Raw genomic sequence first — 24,588 nt, 5'->3', positions numbered from 1 at the left:
GTAACTAGTATGTATGTATAAAGAAAGAAAAAAAAAACACGGTTAGGTGGTATATACAATTATGGACGGGCTGCCGAGTGCCGACACAGAGGTAGCCACAGCCGTGAACTACCGCACTGTACTGTGTCTGCTGCTAATATATAGACTGGTTGATAAAGAGATAGTATACTCGTAACTAGTATGTATGTATAAAGAAAGAAAAAAAAAACACGGTTAGGTGGTATATACAATTATGGACGGGCTGCCGAGTGCCGACACAGAGGTAGCCACAGCCGTGAACTACCGCACTGTACTGTGTCTGCTGCTAATATAGACTGGTTGATAAAGAGATAGTATACTCGTAACTAGTATGTATGTATAAAGAAAGAAAAAAAAACCACGGTTAGGTGGTATATACAATTATGGACGGGCTGCCGAGTGCCGACACAGAGGTAGCCACAGCCATGAACTACCGCACTGTACTGTGTCTGCTGCTAATATATAGACTGGTTGATAAAGAGATAGTATACTACTAATATTATATATACTGGTGGTCAGGTCACTGGTCACTAGTCACACTGGCAGTGGCACTCCTGCAGCAAAAGTGTGCACTGTTTAATTTTAATATAATATTATGTACTCCTGGCTCCTGCTATAACCTATAACTGGCACTGCAGTAGTGCTCCCCAGTCTCCCCCACAATTATAAGCTGTGTGAGCTGAGCAGTCAGACAGATATATAATATATATAGATGATGCAGCACACTGGCCTGAGCCTGAGCAGTGCACACAGATATGGTATGTGACTGACTGAGTCACTGTGTGTATCGCTTTTTTCAGGCAGAGAACGGATATATTAAATAAACTGCACTGTGTGTCTGGTGGTCACTCACTATATAATATATTATGTACTCCTGGCTCCTGCTATAACCTATAACTGGCACTGCAGTAGTGCTCCCCAGTCTCCCCCACAATTATAAGCTGTGTGAGCTGAGCAGTCAGACAGATATATATAATATTATATATAGATAATAGATGATGCAGCACACTGGCCTGAGCCTGAGCAGTGCACACAGATATGGTATGTGACTGAGTCACTGTGTGCTGTGTATCGCTTTTTTCAGGCAGAGAACGGATTATAAATAAAACTGGTGGTCACTATCAGCAAAACTCTGCACTGTACTGAGTACTCCTAATGCTCCCCAAAATTAGTAAATCAAGTGTCTCTCTAATCTATTCTAAACGGAGAGGACGCCAGCCACGTCCTCTCCCTATCAATCTCAATGCACGTGTGAAAATGGCGGCGACGCGCGGCTCCTTATATAGAATCCAAGTCTCGCGATAGAATCCGAGCCTCGCGAGAATCCGACAGCGTCATGATGACGTTCGGGCGCGCTCGGGTTAACCGAGCAAGGCGGGAAGATCCGAGTCGCTCGGACCCGTGAAAAAAAACATGAAGTTCTGGCGGGTTCGGATTCAGAGAAACCGAACCCGCTCATCTCTAATTTTTTGCATGAAGAATCTGCCCCCCAATATGGGACTTTTTGCACAGGCGCATACAGGTAGGTGGATAGACTGTTGATAGAATGAGACAGCTAGAGGATAACCCAGCCTTTGCAAGGACTTGATCATAAAGCATTTAGGGGTCTATTTACTAAGCCTTGGAGAGAGATAAAGTGTACGGAGATAAAGTACCAGCCAACCAGCTCCTAACTGTAATTTTTCAAACACAGACTTTAACATGGCAGTAAGGAGCTGATTGGCTAGTGCTTAATCTCCGTACACTTTAGCACTTTCCAAGGTTCAGTAAATAGACTCCTTAGTGAGAGGCTAGACCAGAGTCAAAATTAACTGTATCACACATATAGCACCTCTGCTTTCCTTTCCTGAGTTTTAACCTGCTCACATGACCCACCAGCCATTTCTGTCAGTACCAACAAATTTGTCATTTATTTTGCACTACAACTCAGGAGCCCCAGCTTAACTCTTCCCACGGGAAGCTTTGCATCTGAGTATAGAGATTTCCAAAAAGCTAACTTAGGGGGTGATTCAGACCTGATCGCTCGCAAGTATTTTTTTGCAGTCCAGCGTTCGCATAGTCGCCGCCCACCGGGGAGTGTATTTTAGCTGTGCAAATGTGCGATCGCATGTGCAGCCGAGCGGTACAAAAAAACTTTGTGCAGTGTCTGAGTTGCCCAGAACGTACTCAGCCTCTGCGATCACTTCAGCCTGTCCGGGGCCGGAACTGACGTCAGACACCCGCCCAGCAAATGCTTGGACATACCTGCGTTTTTCCAACTATTCCCAGAAAACGGTCAGTTGACACCCACAAACGCCTTCTTCCTGTCAATCTCCTTGCGATCGGCTGTGTGAATGGATTCTTCATCAAACCCATCACACAGCAACGATCCGCTTTGTACCCGTGTGACGCGCCTGTGCATTGACTACCGGGTCCTGAATAAGATTTCTGTCAAAAACACTTACCCCTTACCTCTCATTTCTGTGTTGTTCGATCAACTCCGCACCGCGTCATTTTTTCTAAAATTGACCTTAGAGGAGCGTATACCTCATCCGAATAAGATATGGGGATGAGTGGAAGACGGCATTTAGTACACAGTCCGGACACTATGAATATCTTGTGATGCCGTTTGGTCTGTCTAACGCTCCTGCGGTGTTTCAGGATCTTATAAACAATGTCCTCCGCGACTTCTTGGGGAAATTCGTGGTAGTTTATTTGGACGACATCTTAATTTATTCCGAGTCTCCGGAACAGCATTTTCTCCATGTTCGGCAAGTGCTTAAAAAATGGTATGCCAAATTGGAGAAATGTGATTTTCACATTTCAGAGGTGTCCTTTTTAGGATATATTATTTCTCCAGAAGGGTTTTTATGGAACCTAAAAAACTCCAGGCAGTCTTGAATTGGGCTCAACCCACTAACTTGAAGGCTATTCAGAGGTTTTTGGGTTTTGCTAATTATTACAGACGTTTTATTCACGCTTTCTCCGAGTTAGTTCCCCCTATTGTGGCTTTGACTAAAATGGGTGCTGATCCTTCTAAGTGGTCGCCTCAAGCCAAGCGTGCCTTCCAGGCTTTGAAACAGGCCTTTGTCTCTGCTCCTGTCCTTAGAAACCCCAACCCTGATCTTCCTTTTATCGTTGAGGTAGACGCTTCTGAGGTTGGCGTGGTAGCTGTTCTGTCTCAAGAAGACCCCGAGTCTTTGGTGTTACATCCTTGTGCTTTCATGTCCAAAAAATTCTCCTCCACAGAGACCAACTATAATGTTGGTAACAGAGAATTGTTAGCAGTCAAGTGGGCTTTTGAGGAATGGAGACACTGGCTTGAGGGAGCAAAGCATACCGTCACTGTGTTTACGGACCACAAGAATTTACAGTACATTGAGTCAGCTAAATGGCTTAATTCCAGACAGGGTCGCTGGGCGCTGTTCTTTACTCGGTTTAATTTCATCATCACCTACAGGCCCGGTTCTAAGAATACTAAAGCTGATGCCCTGTCACGTTGTTTTCTTCCTGTTCACGATAACCATTCTCTTGCCACCCCAATTATTCCAGCAGCCTCTATCCGATCTGGTCTCACACAGGATCTGCACACACAATTAGCCCAGGTTCAGGAGCAGGCTCCTAGTAACACTCCCGTTGGCCATCTTTTCATTCCTGAATTCCTGAGAGGGAGTGTCCTTGCTGAGTTTCACGATAACAAGGTTGCTGGCCATTCAGGTGTTGCTAAAATGCTGGAGTTGCTCTCTCGCTCTGTGTGGTGACCTAATCTTTCCAAGGATGTTAGGGAGTTCATTCTCTCCTGCCAAGATTGTGCTAGGCACAAGGTGTTCCAGTCTCTTCCCATTGGGCAGCTCCTGCCTCTAGCTATTCCAGTGAGGCCATGATCACACATTTCTATGGATTTCGTGGTGGATCTTCCATTCTCCTCTGGTTTTCAGGTGATCTGGGTGGTGGTGGATCGATTTAGCAAAATGGCCCACTTAATTTCTTTACCTCGATTACCATCCACTCAGGTTCTGGCAGTCTTGTTCCTTCGCCATGTTTTCAGGCTCCATGGATTACCCATGGATATTGTCTCGGACCGGGGACCACTAACATCTAGCTCCGACAACCATCGGCTAAGTTGGGTCCCAGATTCATCAGCCCATTTGTTAATATCAAGCAGGTCAATCCGGTTGCCTTTCGGCTACAATTGCCTAAATCTCTTAAGATTTATAACACCTTTCATTGTTCTCTGCTCAAACCATTTGTTTTTTCCAGGAAATTCCCTCAGAGAATTATCCGGGGTGGGCCTCCTGTGGATGTGCAGGGCCAACAGGAATTCCTGGTGCAAAAGGTTTTGGATTCTAAGTTTTCCTGTGGGCAGCTTTGTTTTTTGGTCCATTGGAAGGGGTGTGGCCCTGAAGAGAGATCTTGGGTCCAAGACAAGGATTTGCATGCCCCCAGGCTGAAGAAGATGTTTTTTCGGGAATTCCCTCATAAACCCAGGTTTAGGGGGGGGGGGGCACTGTTAACGGTGGTGGTGTCAGTGGGTCGTGCCAGCTCCCGGCCGTTGCTAGGCAATGGGGAGGGTGCGTCACTTCCGCTGCTGGGAGTCCATCTCCAGCCGGTTGCCTAGCGACCGGAGACACCAGGCGGCCGCCCTGCACTTCAGTCCTGGCTGTTGCTAAGCAGCCGGGATGCCGCGCTCAGAGCGCACTTTTACAGCTGGGCAATTAGGTTCTGGGGGGCTGGTCTTGCTGGCTCTCCTGTGATTTGCCAGCAGGGCCTTTTTATGGGAGCCAGCATGTTGCAGCCTCGCCGGTGATAGCTTCCTGTGGAGCCTGTCTTCCTGCCTCTGGTGTGTTCCTGCTGTCCTCCGAGTTGCTTTCCAGTGGAGTGGTCTGGTATCTGAAGCCTCGGGGTTCTGGTCGTTTCCTGCGCACACCTTTCATGGTGTCGTGAGTAGCGGCTCTGCCGCACTTTATGGCTGAAACCGTATTTTCTTTATCTATTTTTGGTTCTGTAATTTTTGCGGAGGTTTCTGCATTGCTGTCCTCGCCTTATAACGATGGGTTCGTATTTGGCAGTTGGGCTGCATTACTTGGTTTGCTGTTGTTTACTGGCGTCCGCGCCGCACATAAACTACTTTGTTATTTTTTGTATCCTTCTCTGTTATAGTCGTGTCAGTCTTAGTTAGTTTTTCCCTCGTTCTCTTTTGTCTCGGTTAACGCCTTGTCACCAATTAAGACCGGGGGGCATCGGAGTCTGGGCGGACCTAATTCGCCCATTCAAACGCGGCTGCCGTGGGCACAAGAACCTTAGCCTTGCAGGCGTTAATCGACCACTGGGAAGGACAACGGAGTCAGGGATTTTGTTAGGCGTAGCTGCGTATTCCAGTTCTACCGCAGCTCCACGCATCTGTACTTGGAACTCTTCTGTTGCCACCCACTCTCCAGGGTTCCAAGTACGTAGAACATAACATTACGGAGAACATAACACTAAGCCTATTGTACTGCTGGATGTATGGTGATGCACAGTTGAGCATTCTCAATGGGTTCTGTCAGTATATACTGTATTTGGTGCATGCTGCTGCTTCCTGTTAGTTACTGTTGCCTGGGAAGTGTCTATGTGATGTTGGTGTGAAACACTGCTGAGCGCTGGTAACTGGGTTCCCCATTTGTCCCTATGACATTTTTTTTGCCTTGTATAGATAATGTTGCCATTCACATGTTTCTACCCTGATGATGTCATTGGCGCTTCTGTGTGACTATATAGATATATACTGATATACTGTATATATACACAGGAATCCCGATGCTCACATTGATGATGGATGCCAAAGGTGAGTATTAGGGTTAGGGTTAGTTTTAGGTTTAGGGTTAGGCACTGTGGGGAGGGTTAGGATTTGGCTGAGGGAGGGGACGGTTAGGGTTAGGCTGTAGGAGGAGATGGTTAGAGTTAGGCTGCAGGAGGTTGAGTAAGGATAGGGTTAAAATATTTACTGGTGTCCATCATTATTCTGAGCATCGGCATTCTGCTGTCGCTTTCGATACCAACCCATTTAAAACAGCAGTTTATTTTTCAATAAAGTGTCATAGTGCACCAAGTGAAGCTGATGTTTCGGTTCCTTCGGTGGACCTTATTCATGGCACAACATCCTCCACTAAGGAACAGCAGCAAATGACATATTTCCCCAGCATCTACTTTAAATAGCTCTTAATTAATATATGCCTAAATGACAACACCTGACTAGGCTTACACAAAAGCCTCATGCTCAACGTGATTACATCATATGAAATACATCCATTAAGCAATATAAATCATATCTAAATCACTTACCAGCTTAATGACCGCCATGTACTGCATGTTTCCTATCATCAAAAAATCCATTAGATGGCTATTATGCTGAGCCGCAGCTCAGCATCCATCATAGCCTCTCACACATTAGGCCCCATCCCCTCATGGCATAATGCCTTGATCACAGGTGTATAGCACAGGGTGGAGCCAAAGTAACACCTGCACATCACAGCATTATACCACGATGGGGCAGGGATCAAATTGTGGTCAGTGAAGGGGGGTTTATAGGTACTCAGAAACATCCCCTCCGGCATGTGTCCCCCCAACCCTAGTTACTTCAAACAACTTCTACCAACCTTTACTTTCCAAACACAAATCATTTTGTTACTCTTCTATGCAGTACACCGTAACCTGATTCTTTCCTACAGTTACATATAATATATAAATTTTACTGTATACATATATGTGATGTGAGATTAATGTGATTGTCATAAATAAGAAGTGGAATTTTTGCATTTTTTAACCATAGAAATAGCACCCCAAGCATGTACCGAACCTGCCAACCCTTGTTATGCCACTGCTTGTAGATCTTAATCAGCTGGAAGTACTAAAGGGCAATTCAGGAATAGTGATGAGCGAACTTCACCCATTTTACACGGGTCCGAGGCATACTCGGATTCTCCCGTATGGCTCAGTTAATCCGAGCGCGCCCGAACGTCATCATCCCGCTGTCGGATTCTCGCGAGATTCGGATTCTATATAAGGAGCCGCGCGTCGCCGCCATTTTCACTCGTGCATTGGAAATGTTAGGGAGAGAACGTGGCTGGCGTCCTCTCCGTTTGTGCTTATTGCTTAATTGTGGGGACTGGGAAGCAGCTGTATTATATAGGAGGAGTACAGTGCAGAGTTTTGCTGATCAGTGACCACCGGTTTTATCCGTTCTCTGCCTGAAAAACGCTCCATATCTGTGTTAGTGTGCTGCATATATCTGTGCTCACACTGCTTTATTGTGGGGACTGGGGACCAGCAGTATTATATAGGAGGAGTACAGTGCAGAGTTTTGCTGACCAGTGACCACCAGTATACGTTGTCTGCCTGAAAAATGCTCCATATCTGTGCTCAGTGTGCTGCATATATCTGTGCTCACACTGCTTTATTGTGGGTACTGGGGACCACCAGTATATTATATAGGAGGAGTACAGTGCAGAGTTTTGCTGACCAGTGACCACCAGTATATATAGCAGTACGGTACGGAAGGCCACTGCTCTACCTACCTCTGTGTCGTCAAGTATACTATCCATCTAGATTCTATACCTGTGGTGCATTTTAGTTTTGCAGTTTGCTGACAGTGACCACCAGTATATATAGCAGTACGGTACGGAAGGCCACTGCTCTACCTACCTCTGTGTCGTCAAGTATACTATCCATCTAGATTCTATACCTGTGGTGCATTTTAGTTTTGCAGTTTGCGGACAATGACCACCAGTATATATAGCAGTACGGTACGGAAGGCCACTGCTCTACCTACCTCTATGTCGTCAAGTATACTACCCATCTAGATTCTATACCTGTGGTGCATTTTAGTTTTGCAGTTTGCTGACAGTGACCACCAGTATATATAGCAGTACGGTACGGAAGGCCACTGCTCTACCTACCTCTGTGTCGTCAAGTATACTATCCATCTAGATTCTATACCTGTGGTGCATTTTAGTTTTGCAGTTTGCTGACAGTGACCACCAGTATATATAGCAGTACGGTACGGAAGGCCACTGCTCTACCTACCTCTGTGTCATCAAGTATATTATCCATCTAGATTCTATACCTGTGGTGCATTTTAGTTTTGCAGTTTGCTGACAGTGACCACCAGTATATATAGCAGTACGGTACGGAAGGCCACTGCTCTACCTACCTCTGTGTCGTCGAGTATACTATCCATCCATACCTGTGGTGCATTTCAGTTGTGCGCAGTATATATAGTAGAACCGTGTTTTGGTTTTGGTTCTAATTCATCATCATGTTTTAGTTCTGGCAAAACTCACCCTCAAGTTTCTGATTTGGATTCGGTTTTTGGTTCAGCTAAAAAAAAAAATCAATACAAAAATCAATAATCATTGATAAAAAAAAATAGATAAAAAAACAGGTAAAATCATGCAATTTTTGCAATCCGAAACCCGAAATACAGATTAAAAATCTAAATTCCGAACTGCGAAAAGATCAAACTGTGAGTCACATCAGATTGGATCTCCTTGGAAGATCCGGATTGGGCTTTGGTTCGTTTTAAATTAATAAAATTCTGGTGGATTCGGATTTCTAGAGAAGCGAACTGCACATCTCTACTTTTGGATTTGGATTTACTTTTTTCCTAGAAGGAAGTTTTCATTATTACATTCACTTTCACTCAAATTAGGTTATTGCAAACACTGTAACCACTGGCGTATTTATAATGAGTGCAGTGTGTACGGTGAACACAGGCCCCACAGGCCCCTAAGTCCAGAAGGGGCCCACGCCGCACAAGCTGCACCCATTAATTAATACTCACCTCTCCGAAAGTCCCCTGTCAATGTCAGTAAGCGCAGAAATAATCACTGGAAAAATGGCGGTGTTTTGCACATCCGCACTCGAGAGATCTGCACATGTGCATTATAGTCTGTTCTCCTAGTGTTCAGACTCTAAAGCGCTTCTGACTAGAGAGGAGGGGCCCGGATGGAGGAGGCTGAAACACAGGCCTCCTCCTCTTTTAAACTGCCCCTGACTGTAATGCATTATTTTTTTGGGAATATTTCCTTTTCTTTATATAGGGAGACAATTTCAGGCAAAGACCTTTTCTCGGGCACCAAATTTGCAACCATGCACACCAGAAAACCTGTGATGTTGCTGTATCATAATTATCGGTGATGTGGACACTGCAACTGCATATTGGGCCCTCATTCCGAGTTGTTCGCTCGGTATTTTTCATCGCATCGCAGTGAGAATTCTCTTAGTGCGCATGCGTAATGTTCGCACTGCGCATGCGTCAAGTAACTTTACTAAGAAGAAAGTAATTTTACTCACGGCTTTTTCGTCGCTCCGGAGAACGCATTGTGATTGACAGGAAATGGGTGTTACTGGGCGGATGTACGGCGTTTTAGGGGCGTGTGGCAGGAAACGCTACCGTTTCCGGAAAAAACGCAGGCGTGTCTGGAGAAACGGTGGGAGTGCTTGGGCGAACGCTGGGTGTGTTTATGACGTCAGCCGGGACCGAAAAGCACTGAATTGATCGCACAGGCAGAGTAAGTCTGGAGTTACTCAGAAACTGCTAACTCGGTTTTGATCGCAATATTGCGAATACATCGGTCGCACATTTAAGATGTTTAGATTCACTCCCAGTAGGCGGCGGCTTAGCGTGTGTAACTCTGCTATAATCGCCTTGCGAGCGAACAACTCGGAATGAGGGCCATTGTCATTAATTATATTCCCACTATGAGTAACTCAATAGTTTCTTGGCAATGCATAAGCATTGATTAAGATGTATTTTCAATTTGAACAAATATACTCAGCACAAAAATATTCCGGAGTATTTCTTCATGCAAACCAATAATGAAATTAATGGTAAATATAGAAGAGAACTGTGTTTGACGCAGTCAATATTTTTGGGTAATTAAGCTGGTTGAGATTGTGATGAATTACCTGCCTATTTCTATACCTAGATGGCTAATGGCCTAGTGTTTTGTTTTGTCGTGATCTGAGTGTTGTAGGAACAAACTAGAACGTAAGGAAAGAATGGAAAACATATATCAGGCAGGCAATACTGCAGTACTATTCTGAAGACACAGCTGTGAATGTGTTGGTAACAAGTTGCCGGCGGCCGGGATCCCAGCTGTCAGCATATCGACCACGGGATCCCGGGAGCAGAATGTCGCCAGAGGGGTGAGTGCAACAGAGCCCCCTGCAGGTTGGGTGGCTTGCTGTGCTCGCCACAGGTTCTATTCCCTCTCTATGGGTGTCGTGGACAGTCACGAGTGGGAATAAACCCTGTGTGTCGGCATTACGTCACATGGCATTGTGATCGCTCGGGATTCCGGCATTGTCATGGTGACTGCCGGAATCCCGAGCACTGGTCACGTGACCGCATCACCTTTGAACAGGTATAAGGCAAATGCAGTGAACCCTGAGTCATGTAACAGCCTGGATTTCTAATATTCACAGTCACAGAGAGATACTACAGTACAATCTGGACAAAGGGATGTAAGATCATTTATAAGGCTAGTCATGTTAAGCTTCTTAACATTCCATGCACTATGATTGGCCCAATTCTCTTGCTGTTTATTCAGCAATTTTTTTTATTGAACCTTCTACAGTTCACAAATGAACAATTGTCCAATTTCATAAATTTGTGCAAATCAAATTTTGCATCCCTATGAGAGTTCAAAGAGAACAATACAGAGTATACTAGGGCAGGCCTGGCCAACCTGTGGCTCTCCAGCTGTTGTAAAACTACAAGTCCCATTATGCTTTGCCACAGTTTTACTATTAGGGAAGCTAAAACTGTGGCAGGGCATGCTGGGATGTGTAGTTTTACAACATCTGGAGAGCCATAGGTTGGCCAGGCCTGTACTACTAGGGCATATTTTATATATGTCATACTTGTTTATATAGGTGTGAAATATTTGGTTGATGATTACAATGTCTACGTTCATCATACTGACATTGAACATGTCAACAACATGATGTTGGCCATGTATTTTATGTCGACACTAGCTTTTGCTCACAGCTTAGCTCACGTGGATGTCTGTTGCTCAGAGGAACTCATTTTACGACAGTAGTGCCATCTAATTGTGTGATGTATATTTTATATTGTACACATTGATAACATTTCTTTGTAATCATTGTTTGCAGTTTTTCCTTCAGGGATTAACACAAAAAATGTTTTGGGGCTACTAACTTGTGAGCAAGCCACTTAATGCTGCCCATGGGAGAAGCAGCTAGTCCTGAGATCTACACTTCATAGCGAAGCAGACATTTACCGGATACATCAGGCACTTGAATTGAAAAGGAAAATTGTTGGGGATAAGGGGTATATGTGGTATAAACAGTCTCACCTGCGCCACATCCCATTAGAATCTTTTCCTCAGTTAGGTTCTTTGCAGAGCAGTCACTTTGAGTCGGGTCCCATTGCATAACTTGGGCGGAGTCAAGTTCCACAGAAGCATGACCAGTAAATGTGATATGGCTGAATTTACTTTAAAAAAAAATGTAAAAAAACACTGCAGTGTGCCCTGTGATATTAATGCCAGCACAGGCTGGCGAAATCACAGGGCAGCACTGCGATATGCTGCATTCTGCAGAGAAAGCTGTGCAAGACCCAGCCAGTGTGATCAGCTCTGTGTGTCCAATGGACACACAAGCTGATCACTGGTTAAAACAAAATACAAAAGTAAAAAAAAAACAACAACACATACTTACCAGTCCAGGGGACAGAGCTTGCATGGGATAATTGATACATCCGTGCAATGTAATCAATTATCGCAGTGCGGATTAGGTTGATTTTACCACATGCCATCCGCATCCTTGGATGGGTATCCGGACTCTTGGTCGACACCACTTAAGTCGACACCCACTGGTTGACAGTGGATTGGTCGTCACTAGAAATAGGTTGACATGGCCATACGTCAACATGAACAAGGTCGACATGAGTTTTGAAAAAAAATTGGGGGGGGGGACTTTTTCATACTTTATGATTCACATGGACTACAATTTGGAATGGTAACCTGTGCCAAGCCCTTCGGTAGCAGAGTGAGGCACCTTGCCTGAAGCATGGCGAGGGGACGCGTGTGGTGACACCTGGTGCGCACCCTTGATATCCCAGAGCGCCTGGGTCATGTTCACGGCAAAAAGGGGGCTTGGTTATAAATAAAGGGGCTATGGTCTCATGTGATCGTCACTCTGGGGATGGGCTTGTGGCTAAATGGGGCGTGGTTGCAGGGTCGGTCTGGCCCACAGGGGTACCAGGGAAACCACCGGTAGGCCCCACTGCCTGAGGGCCCACTCCTTCCTCTAGGGATCAGGTTCCAGACTGTGCACTTGTATTATACATGGTAGATATGTTGCATTACACTGCACTAAACTATTGTGTATTTCAAGCCTCTGTGGATGCTGGCCACACCCCCTTTGTAGGCTGGCCACACCCTTAAGTATGGGCCCCTATCACTGCATTTCTCCGGCGGGCCCTTCATGCCCCAGTCCGACACTGCGTGGTTGTACATAAAGGGAGCGTGGTCTTGCGGGATCGTCACTCCGGGGGCAGCCCAGTAAAGCCCACCATCTCCGGAGATGCTAGGCATGCCCCCGGAGTGACTGTCTCCCAGCGCTGTCGGCTCCTCTTCTATAACAGGAGCCGGGTGCTGTAGCAGACTTTCACACTGCAGCACCTGGCTCCTGTCACTGCGGAGGAGCTGACATTTTGGTGTTACCCCTTCCACGCGTCACACCCGGGTGCATGCCACACCCCCCCCCCCCCCGCACACCCACCTTGTGACACCACTGTTTATGGGTAACCTGCCACCAGACCCAGGAACCGCTGACAGTGACCCTCTGTTGTCAACAGGGGCACCAGAATGATTTCACGCTTGGGGGGCCAAGTTTGAATTTCATTTTGGTGCCCCTACTGTGGTGCCGGTCTCCTCTCCTTCAAACCCCCCCATCAGTGCGGGGGAGCGCGCACCTCTGCATCCCCGTGGGCGGCTTCCAAAGTAGTGTGCTGCTGCAGGTAGCGTGCGGTGTCCCCTCTACTTTACTACCCGGCTGTCTCAGTCTTCACTGGTGATGCATTACTGGGAGGAAGCGTGGCATTCTGGGGCCACAGCCACACCTCCTCCTAGTAATACATCACCAGTTAAAAGACAGCAGGCTAGTACAGAAGAGGGGACACCACACGCTACTTGCAGCAGCACACTACTTCTAAAGTTGAAGCCACTTACGGGGATGCGGAAGTAAGCGCTCCCCCGCACCAGTGCCTGCATCATGTTTGGGCTGCCCTCTTGCCCCCCCCCCCCTCCCCCGGTTCTGACACCTATGGTTGTCAGCACCGTGAATGTGAACATGCTGACCACCAAACTCTTGACTGCACACTGTTTGTATTTTATAATGTATTTATATAAAAAAATATGTATGTTGGATAACTCCAGCACAGTGACTGGACAGCACAAAAATCCCTCTACTGCTTTATTACGCTGATCATTATCTATTGAATGTCATATTGCATGTTACAAAAAGATGGAAATGTTACCCAATATGTTTTATGCTGTATATTCCACTTAAATAATTCTATCATACTTTGATTTCCCAGTGACGTGCGGTGAGGTAAATGGCTGGGGAGGCACTGGCTAATATCAAAGACAGATTTACATATATATGAACCATACTTACCGACATTCTGGCTGCTCTCTGCGGGAGAGAGCAGCCAGGTCGGCTCAACAGGCGGGCCAGGAGCACTGTGACGAATGAAGGGGGTGGGCCGGAGGCAGTACGGGGCGGAGCAAGGACGGGACGGGGGCGTGGTTACGGTGATGCCTTCTTTAAGCCCCGTCCCCGCTCTGTAATGCGGCGATCACCGGCATTACAATGCAGGGGGCGTGGCTACGATGACGCGATTCAGCAAGAATCGCGTCATCGTCTGCCCGGACCGCCCACTTTACACACAAAGTGGGCGGACGGGCAGGGGGGACCCCATCAAATCGGGAGACTTGCCTGCTCTTCCGGGGGGCCGGGAGGGTCACCCGATTTTCGGGAGCCTCCCGGCCATTCCGGGAGAGTAGGCAAGTATGATATGAACCCAATAGCAGAGCATGTCGGGGAGGGCTGCACTATGCTGTAGACTGTGCAGACTACTGGCATATGTCATAAGGGACACATCCCTTAGCGCAAGTGACTGCACTGCCATTGCTAGGCACAGTACACACTGGCCAGAGTCACTTACAGTACAGTATATTATATAGTGGGCAGCAACTCTGGCACGCAGTCAGGCAGCCAGTGACATTGGGCCTAATTCAGACCTGATCGCAGCAGCAAAATTTTTCTCTAATGGGCAAAACCATGTGCAGTGCAGGTGGGGCAGATGTAACATGTGCAGAGAGATATAGATTTGGGTGGGGTGTGTTCAAACTGAAATCTAAATTGCAGTGTAGAAATAAAGCAGCCAGTATTTACCCTGCACAGAAACAATATAACCCACCCAAATCTAACTCTCTCTGCACATGTTACATCTGCCTCCCCTGCAGTGCACATGGGACCTCATTCCGACCTGGTCACACGCAGGCGGATTTTTGCACTGCTGTGACCAGGTAATCACCGCCTACTGGGGAGGTGGTTAGGACTGTGTAGGGGAGCGATCGCTTGTGCAGAGAGCTGCACAAACAAAAAGTTTGTGCAGTCTCTGCACAGCTCAAGACTTACTCAGCCGCTGCGATGAATCTTCTTGGAGCTGACGTTAGGATCCCTCCCTGCAAACGGCCGGACACACCTGCATTTTCTTCGTCACTCCCCAAAAACGGTGAGTTGACACCCCCAGACAGCCTCTTCCTGTCAATCTTCTTGCATTAGCCGCTGCTAACGCTTTCTTCGTTCTTGTCGTAGCTGCCGTCGCCGGGCAGCAAAGCGCCTGCTCATTGCGGCTGGCACGCATGTGCTGTTGATACCCGATCGCACGGCTGCAAAAAACTGCAGCGTGCGATCGGGTCGGAATGACCCACATGGTTTTGCCCATTAGAGAAAAATGTTGCTTTTGTGATCAGGTCTGAATTAGGCCCCTTGTCTCTGTACCATACACTATAAGTAGGCTTTGTGTCCAGTTTCTTATGGAACACTTGTATTTTTTTTATTTTTTTTGGGGGGGGGGTGTTCTGTACATTTTGCTAATCAATGCCATATTAGTTATTAATAAAATCCTGCAAAAAGGGAAAGAGAAGCTCTGCCTCTGTAATACTCCTTTCACGCCGCACAAATTACCCAGTATATTGCCGGGTTGACATGGGTTTAGGTGCGGTGTGAAAGGGGTATATTCCGATTTCCCGCATCGCATGGCCTGGTATTTCAACCCGGAAATAAAGCAGGGTTATTCCCGGGTCAGGTGCACAGTGTGAATGGGATGCCGGGTCGATGTGATCCGGGATTCGTTCACACTATAGGGATAGGCGGCACTTGGGAGATAATCTGATCTCCAAACACTGCCTCTGCACACGTCACTGCGCACGTCACCAACCTGGGTTGGTGCCGTCAGTCTGAAAGGGGTCATGTGACCTGCTTTAGCGATGTGAAAGTGGTATGAGTCTTGCAGCAGCACCATGTCAGTACAGGGGGAAAGTGGCTGAGCTTTCTTCCTGGCAGAGACCTGTGCCTTCTCCACCTCCCCCCTCCCCAACACACACACATACACACACACCCGCACAAACATACACCATACCTCCCAACTGTCCCGATTTTCGCGGGACTGTCCCGCTGTTCCACCCGCGGGCCACAGTGTCCCGCGGTGGGGGGGGTCAGTTGGGAGGCTCTGTCAATCGCATGCGCACAGCGTCTATTCAGTGGAGTCAGAGGGAGAGGGAGCATGCCAGCGGCTCAGAGCGCTGGGCATGCCCTCTCAGTGATGAAAACGGGGGGCGTGGCTCGCGATCGTGGGTCCTCCGCGAAGCCACGCCCCCTTTTCATCGGCCACGCCCCCTTTCGGGTGCGCACGCGACTTCGCCGCGTGAGTGTCCCACTACACAGAAAGTCAAAGTTGGGAGGTATGATACACACACATACACACACACACACACACACACACACACACACATACACACACACATATACACACACATACACACACATACACACACACACACACACACACACACACATACACACACACATATACACACACATACACACACACACACACACACACACACATACACACACACATATACACACACATACACACACATACACACACACACACACACACACACATACACACACACACACACACACACACACACATACACACACACATATACACATACATACACACACATACACACACACACACACACACACACACATACACACACACACACACACACACACACACATACACACACACATATACACATACATACACACACATACACACACACACACACACACACACACACATACACACACATACACACACACACACACACACACACACACACACATACACACACACACACATATACACACACATACACACACACACATATACACACACACACATACACACACACACACACACATACACACACATACACACACACACACATACACACACACACACACACACACACACACATACACACACACACATATACACACACATACACACACATACACACACACACACACACACACACACACACATACACACACACACATATACACACACATACACACACATACACACACACACACACACACACACACACACACACACACTACAGATTTAAATCATTAAGGAAAAAATAAAAATATAGACTGCTGTTAATGTATACATTCTTACAAAAGACAGTAAAGTGGACAGTACTGTGTCATATGCCACTAGAGAAGTACCTCCGCTCCATACATAACATAAGACCAAATTGGAAACGTGTCACATAAAATCTTGCCATGTAAGAGTGTGCATGGGCAGTCAAATAACACTTGTACCTTTTTAATAGACTGTTTCTTTAAAGAAACCTCTTCCCCCTCAGCAGTAGTACAGTGATGTTTGCTGGGGCCAGTTAATGATAGCTTTCCCACACTATGGTGCCCTCAACATTAAACCTTGCTGGATGATATGGTGATAAAAGAGCTGGGGATCAGGCATTTCACTGTTGTTTACGTGCCTGGTGATCTGTATGAGGAAGCTGTCTCCATCTTATGGCTGTATCCCACGTTCAGTGCAGTACAGGAGAAGGAGGACTTGTGAGGTAGCTAATGCATATGCATAACTGAGGGGCGTGCCTTCAGCCTGTGTCAAGGCACGCCTGTCAGAGCTGCCTCAAGCTGGTGCTGTTTTCAATGCAGGATTATGCCTGACTCGTGGCTCCGCCCCCAGATCCGCCCCCAGCTCCGTACAGCATTTGACAGCTAGAGAGAGGCAGATCTCTCAGTGCCTCTCTCGCCTCTGCTCTCTGCATTTGCGGAGTGCTGCAACTTCATATTCCAATGACAATAGCATCATTTTATACTGATCTGTGTTCTAACACAAATCAGTGTAAAAAACAGCTATTTTCACTGGAATATGATATGTGAGGCTCTGCCTCCCCTGCCTCCCCTGACTGCACGTCCCAATCTAAACATCATTAATAATGCATTTTCACCACTTTTTAACTAGAATCATACAGAAATTGAATTTGTTTCCTGCAGGTAACATAATTATTGTAGCATCATTCTCCCAGGGTACTAAAAAAAAATCTGAACAATATACTGTGCACTTATCACTTATAGATAGAGGCAGGGCTTAAAGTGGTCCTGGAGAGGTGGTGGAACTCATTCTCCCTGTGCAGCCGCATGTTCAGGGCGGGAGGCGCCAGTATCCACACAGGGTAAGAGAGGACAGGCCGCTGCTACGGCTGCCTCTCTTCCCAGCTCAGTACACAGCACTGAGCAGCGTGTGCTGGGCTGGGGAGGGCGGCTGCTGCAGCATCAGTCAGTTCTCTCTCTCCTATCTGGCTTTCTGCGATGGGAAAGGGGGAGGGGGGCAGCGGGACCCACGCCCCCTCCATGCCACTCCCACAGGCCCAGGCCCAGGTAAAGAGTAAATTTTGGAGCCACTGCACACATCTCCTATGCAGCTGCAGTTTACTCCGGGGTTCTCAAGTGCAAAAAAAATGCAAATACCAGTTTAACCATTCCCCTTGTGTTCTTCCATGTTATGGACTGAGTAATTGCTTCAGTGCGCTGATGGATAGATCACTCGATCACACTGCCATCGGCACACCATCAAACGAACATCAACTGCTCCTGGCTTGTGCATAGTCTCCCAGGTAACTTTCATTAAAAATGTCTACTGAGACTGTGGTGCTGCAGAAGAGATCACAGACACATGCAAATACACGGAATTAACACTCCCATAACACGCCCGTGATGCTGCTTCATTTTGCTGTAACTCTGGGCCACTTCACAGTCTCTACCATGAACTGCCCAGGGCTCGCAGGTTCCAGCACAAGTAATAGAGATTTTGTAAGCAGCTGGGTACACCGTTGCATTCACTGTCCTGCGTGCACAGTAAGGGTTTCCTAGTCTTTTTGTGCATGCACAATAGTAAACAACACTCAGCTGTGCAAACATCAACACTCCCTGTACCTTTGATCTCTATCTGAGAGGTCTCTATATTTAAAGTATGGCCATTATTATTATTCAGTATCACAAATGGAAAAACACTTGTGATATATATAATGGCCATATTCTAAATTATTATTGTTTTCTGTAAATCTATTTTTAGTGTTTCATTCCATTGTAGCCTCCATTAAGCAGACGCCTTGTACAGAATATAACCATGCACATTCTAACTATTCCTCCTCACCATCCCCTATAAGTATCTTATGGGAAAGAAAGATTGTTCCATGCAGGTCTCAGCAAGCTGTCAATAAGCCAGATGCCAAAGGCATTGTATTGCATGACTAGACAGAATACTAATGCTCTCTGATATCATGTCAGCTACTGTATTTCATTCACAAGCATTTTATTATTTACCTTTCCTTGGCTGCTAGCATAGGCGTTCCTATAATAGGTGCAGTGTGTGCGGTGCAGGGAGGCCCACACCACACACCCTGCACCCATGTTCAATCACTTACCTCTCCGGAGTCCCACCTTGATGCTGGAGAAATCACTGGGAAAATGGCACGATGATCATTTTCCCAGTGTTTCGTGCATGCGCAGAACAAATTTGTCTCCGGGAATATATTTTCAGAGATCCACACATTTCCACTAGAGATTAGTCTCTGGGAACACGGCAGGCACCATGTTTCTGGAGACTTGCACTTGCGCAGAGTCTACGGCACCGCAGAGAGGAGGGTGCCCACACAGAGTCTGCACATGGGCCCGCTCCTCTCTTAAAACACAGCTGACTGCAAGACTATTATTACAATGACATTTGGTGCAGTTATGTTACATTAAGATACATAAAATTCAAACTTTAATAAATTCCAATTCTATTGATCCAGAGGATAGCTAGACGCAATGCTTAGTGTGGCAGATGCCAATCTGGCCTCACTGGGGCAATTAAATCAACCCCCCTTAACATAAAAATGGTAATCAAATAGATTAATAATATATTGTATTCATTTCTTGTACAAAAGGCAATCCAATTAATCTGGCCATTAATGGGGGGGGAGAGCCAAGTGCCCCAGGTGCCAGATTTGAAGGGGCACCAAGACGGTCACCCCTAACATCCCCTCCCTCTGCCTCCCCTCCCTCCTCTCCGCCCTAAGGGGCTACCTGCTGCTGGGTCCTGTAGGTTTCAGTTTCCTGCCAGTCATGAAGGGGTAGGAGCCAAAGCCCGCTTTATAGCAGCTGCTGATCCTGGCTGTTGGCGGGAGTGAGACACTGCAGTGGCTGAGAGTCAGAGATCAGCGGTGACAGCGGGTGGGGACAGTAGGGTGGAGACAGCCTCAGAGATGCTGGGACAGCAGAGCCGCAGTACAGAACATGGGTGAGGAGTGTGGTCATGTATGGATCTATCACACATATACTGTAGGTCATATAGATCTGCTACCTGTAGTTTAAGTGTACCCATATATACAGTACAGGTATAGTCCCCCCTACCCCCATATGCAGTACATGCATAGTCCCCTCTATCCCACCTTTAGTTTATATGCAGTATGTATAGAGAGCTTTATATCATTGTGTACATACCTTTTTCTTTTGACATGCTAAAAAAACAAACAAACAAACAAACAAACAAGTTATAGCTCTGAGCGTGTTTTATTATTACAGTATACTGGCAATTGCCCAGTTAGGACTTATTAATTAATAATAAAAATTTTAAAATGGGGGGGTGTTTGCGGGCGCCAAATTAATGCTTTGCCTGGGTGACAAAATCCTACTTTTGGCCCTAAATTCACGATTAATTTCTGTTTAGGAATTTGCTGTTCCCATTTCATTTTGAATTATATCACCACCCCTTGCTTCCACAAATGGTGGCATTCCTACATGTTAACATTACTACTATTGGAAGATGACAAATTCTCTCAGACTGGGAAGGATCACTAATACTATCTATGCGTACCTAAAACACGCTTATAACAAACATATATGTAGGTTAAAGGCGTTTTGTCTTTTCCACAACTCCTAGTAGAGGATCACCGAGTGGACCTTATGTAGCTGGACCTTGTCATGATAAAGGGTGGTTAGTTTTCCCAAACCAAACATACACTCTTTATAGCTCATCTATCTGGTGTACTTCCGTTAATCATGTATCTGTATTCAGCTAGACTTCCCAGCAGTTCATGTGAATATAAAGAGAAATATCTACATAGAGCAGTATGTTTTGTAGCACAGCTATGTATTCAAAGCACCACACAATTGAATAAACAAACAAAAAAAACATACCGGAGAAAAGACTTATCGGTGTCCAAGGTGGGTAGTGTCCTTTGTGAAGTTTGAAGTTTAAAGGAAACAGTTTCCACAAAGAACTCACTTCCTCAAGGGTGCTCACTATCTATCTATCTATCTATCTATCTATCTATCTATCTATCTATCTATCTATCTATCTATCTATCTATCTATCTATCTATCTATCCAGGAATTGCTATAAACTATAATATTTTGTAGACTTTCATACAACTAAATACTATCAAAGACTTTTAAACTTTAAGGGTTGGGTACGGGATACTGGCAGTCAGGATGCCGATGGTCAGAGTACTGACACCGACATCCCGACTGCCTAAAATCCTGACAGGGGTGATCAACCCTAAACGTCCCCCCGGAGACCAACCCTAACCCTTCCGCAGCCTAACCCTAGCCCTCCCCCTCCCCCAGCAGCCTAACTCTAACCCTCCCCAGTATACTTCGTTCGGGATTCTGAAAGGTGTCAGGATTCCGGCAATGGTATTCTGACTGCAGGGATCCCATCCATCAGGATGCCAACTACATCCCTACTTTTAGACACTGGTTTCAGCAACCAGGATACATTATAACAAACCTTTGCAACATTAAAGTGTTTTTGGAGCAAATTTTTAAAGGCCTAGTAATTATGTTGCCTTATACATGGATTGATTTGGCTTCCTTCACGTATTTTATAACAATCAAAACATCTGTATCAGTGGATAATATCATTATTAGATGTGTTAACAAAGTATAAATCCACCTTAGAATTTAGCAGTAAAACATTTGCCCTTTTAGTTAATACTAGAGATGAGCGCCGGAAATTTTTCGGGTTTTGTGTTTTGGTTTTGGGTTCGGTTCCGCGGCCGTGTTTTGGGTTCGACCGCGTTTTGGCAAAACCTCACCGAATTTTTTTTGTCGGATTCGGGTGTGTTTTGGATTCGGGTGTTTTTTTTAAAAAACCCTAAAAAACAGCTTAAATCATAGAATTTGGGGGTAATTTTGATCCCAAAGTATTATTAACCTCAAAAAACATAATTTACACTCATTTTCAGCCTATTCTGAACACATCACACCTCACAATATTATTTTTAGTCCTAAAATTTGCACCGAGGTCGCTGTGTGAGTAAGATAAGCGACCCTAGTGGCCGACACAAACACCGGGCCCATCTAGGAGTGGCACTGCAGTGTCACGCAGGATGTCCCTTCCAAAAAACCCTCCCCAAACAGCACATGACGCAAAGAAAAAAAGAGGCGCAATGAGGTAGCTGACTGTGTGAGTAAGATTAGCGACCCTAGTGGCCGACACAAACACCGGGCACATCTAGGAGTGGCACTGCAGTGTCACGCAGGATGTCCCTTCCAAAAAACCCTCCCCAAACAGCACATGACGCAAAGAAAAAAAGAGGCGCAATGAGGTAGCTGTGTGAGTAAGATTAGCGACCCTAGTGGCCGACACAAACACCGGGCCCATCTAGGAGTGGCACTGCAGTGTCACGCAGGATGTCCCTTCCAAAAAACCCTCCCCAATCAGCACATGATGCAAAGAAAAAGAAAAGAAAAAAGAGGTGCAAGATGGAATTATCCTTGGGCCCTCCCACCCACCCTTATGTTGTATAAACAAAACAGGACATGCACACTTTAACCAACCCATCATTTCAGTGACAGGGTCTGCCACACGACTGTGACTGATATGACGGGTTGGTTTGGACCCCCCCCAAAAAAGAAGCAATTAATCTCTCCTTGCACAAACTGGCTCTACAGAGGCAAGATGTCCACCTCATCTTCACCCTCCGATATATCACCGTGTACATCCCCCTCCTCACAGATTATTAATTCGTCCCCACTGGAATCCACCATCTCAGCTCCCTGTGTACTTTGTGGAGGCAATTGCTGCTGGTCAATGTCTCCGCGGAGGAATTGATTATAATTCATTTTAATGAACATCATCTTCTCCACATTTTCTGGATGTAACCTCGTACGCCGATTGCTGACAAGGTGAGCGGCGGCACTAAACACTCTTTCGGAGTACACACTTGTGGGAGGGCAACTTAGGTAGAATAAAGCCAGTTTGTGCAAGGGCCTCCAAATTGCCTCTTTTTCCTGCCAGTATAAGTACGGACTGTGTGACGTGCCTACTTGGATGCGGTCACTCATATAATCCTCCACCATTCTATCAATGTTGAGAGAATCATATGCAGTGACAGTAGACGACATGTCCGTAATCGTTGTCAGGTCCTTCAGTCCGGACCAGATGTCAGCATCAGCAGTCGCTCCAGACTGCCCTGCATCACCGCCAGCGGGTGGGCTCGGAATTCTGAGCCTTTTCCTCGCACCCCCAGTTGCGGGAGAATGTGAAGGAGGAGATGTTGACAGGTCGCGTTCCGCTTGACTTGACAATTTTGTCACCAGCAGGTCTTTCAACCCCAGCAGACCTGTGTCTGCCGGAAAGAGAGATCCAAGGTAGGCTTTAAATCTAGGATCGAGCACGGTGGCCAAAATGTAGTGCTCTGATTTCAACAGATTGACCACCCGTGAATCCTTGTTAAGCGAATTAAGGGCTGCATCCACAAGTCCCACATGCCTAGCGGAATCGCTCCGTGTTAGCTCCTCCTTCAATGCCTCCAGCTTCTTCTGCAAAAGCCTGATGAGGGGAATGACCTGACTCAGGCTGGCAGTGTCTGAACTGACTTCACGTGTGGCAAGTTCAAAGGGCATCAGAACCTTGCACAACGTTGAAATCATTCTCCACTGCACTTGAGACAGGTGCATTCCACCTACTATATCGTGCTCAATTGTATAGGCTTGAATGGCCTTTTGCTGCTCCTCCAACCTCTGAAGCATATAGAGGGTTGAATTCCACCTCGTTACCACTTCTTGCTTCAGATGATGGCAGGGCAGGTTCAGTAGTTTTTGGTGGTGCTCCAGTTTTCTGTACGTGGTGCCTGTACGCCGAAAGTGTCCCGCAATTCTTCTGGCCACCGACAGCATCTCTTGCATGCCCCTGTCGTTTTTTAAAAAATTCTGCACCACCAAATTCAAGGTATGTGCAAAACATGGGACGTGCTGGAATTGGCCCAGATTTAATGCACACACAATATTGCTGGCGTTGTCCGATGCCACAAATCCACAGGAGAGTCCAATTGGGGTAAGCCATTCCGCGATGATCTTCCTCAGTTGCCGTAAGAGGTTTTCAGCTGTGTGCGTATTCTGGAAAGCGGTGATACAAAGCGTAGCCTGCCTAGGAAAGAGTTGGCGTTTGCGAGATGCTGCTACTGGTGCCGCCGCTGCTGTTCTTGCGGCGGGAGTCCATACATCTACCCAGTGGGCTGTCACAGTCATATAGTCCTGACCCTGCCCTGCTCCACTTGTCCACATGTCCGTGGTTAAGTGGACATTGGGTACAGCTGCATTTTTTAGGACACTGGTGACTCTTTTTCTGAGGTCTGTGTACATTTTCGGTATCGCCTGCCTAGAGAAATGGAACCTAGATGGTATTTGGTACCGGGGACACAGTACCTCCAACAAGTCTCTAGTTGGCTCTGCAGTAATGATGGATACCGGAACCACGTTTCTCACCACCCAGGATGCCAAGGCCTCAGTTATCCGCTTTGCAGTAGGATGACTGCTGTGATATTTCATCTTCCTCGCAAAGGACTGTTGAACAGTCAATTGCTTACTGGAAGTAGTACAAGTGGGCTTACGACTTCCCCTCTGGGATGACCATCG

The 24,588-nt window shown here is 46.5% G+C and overlaps 1 long non-coding RNA gene across 1 annotated transcript in view; it reads right to left on the bottom strand.

Annotated features, from left to right (window-relative positions):
• The window catches only part of LOC134943443 (uncharacterized), a 31,893-nt gene extending 14,643 nt beyond the window's left edge, over nucleotides 1-17,250 (bottom strand). Inside the window, exons 1-2 of the long non-coding RNA XR_010181537.1 lie at nucleotides 16,978-17,250; nucleotides 8,316-8,352 (exon numbers count right to left, since the gene is read on the bottom strand). This is a non-coding gene — a long non-coding RNA (uncharacterized LOC134943443). The remainder of the gene's footprint in view (nucleotides 1-8,315; nucleotides 8,353-16,977) is intronic.
• Between the last annotated feature and the right edge of the window lie 7,338 nt (nucleotides 17,251-24,588).

This window comes from Pseudophryne corroboree, chromosome 7 (assembly GCF_028390025.1).
Source record: "Pseudophryne corroboree isolate aPseCor3 chromosome 7, aPseCor3.hap2, whole genome shotgun sequence".
NCBI lineage: Eukaryota > Metazoa > Chordata > Amphibia > Anura > Myobatrachidae > Pseudophryne > Pseudophryne corroboree.
The sequence above is the reverse complement of the archived record's forward strand: the minus strand, read 5'-3'. Positions and strand labels throughout refer to the sequence as shown.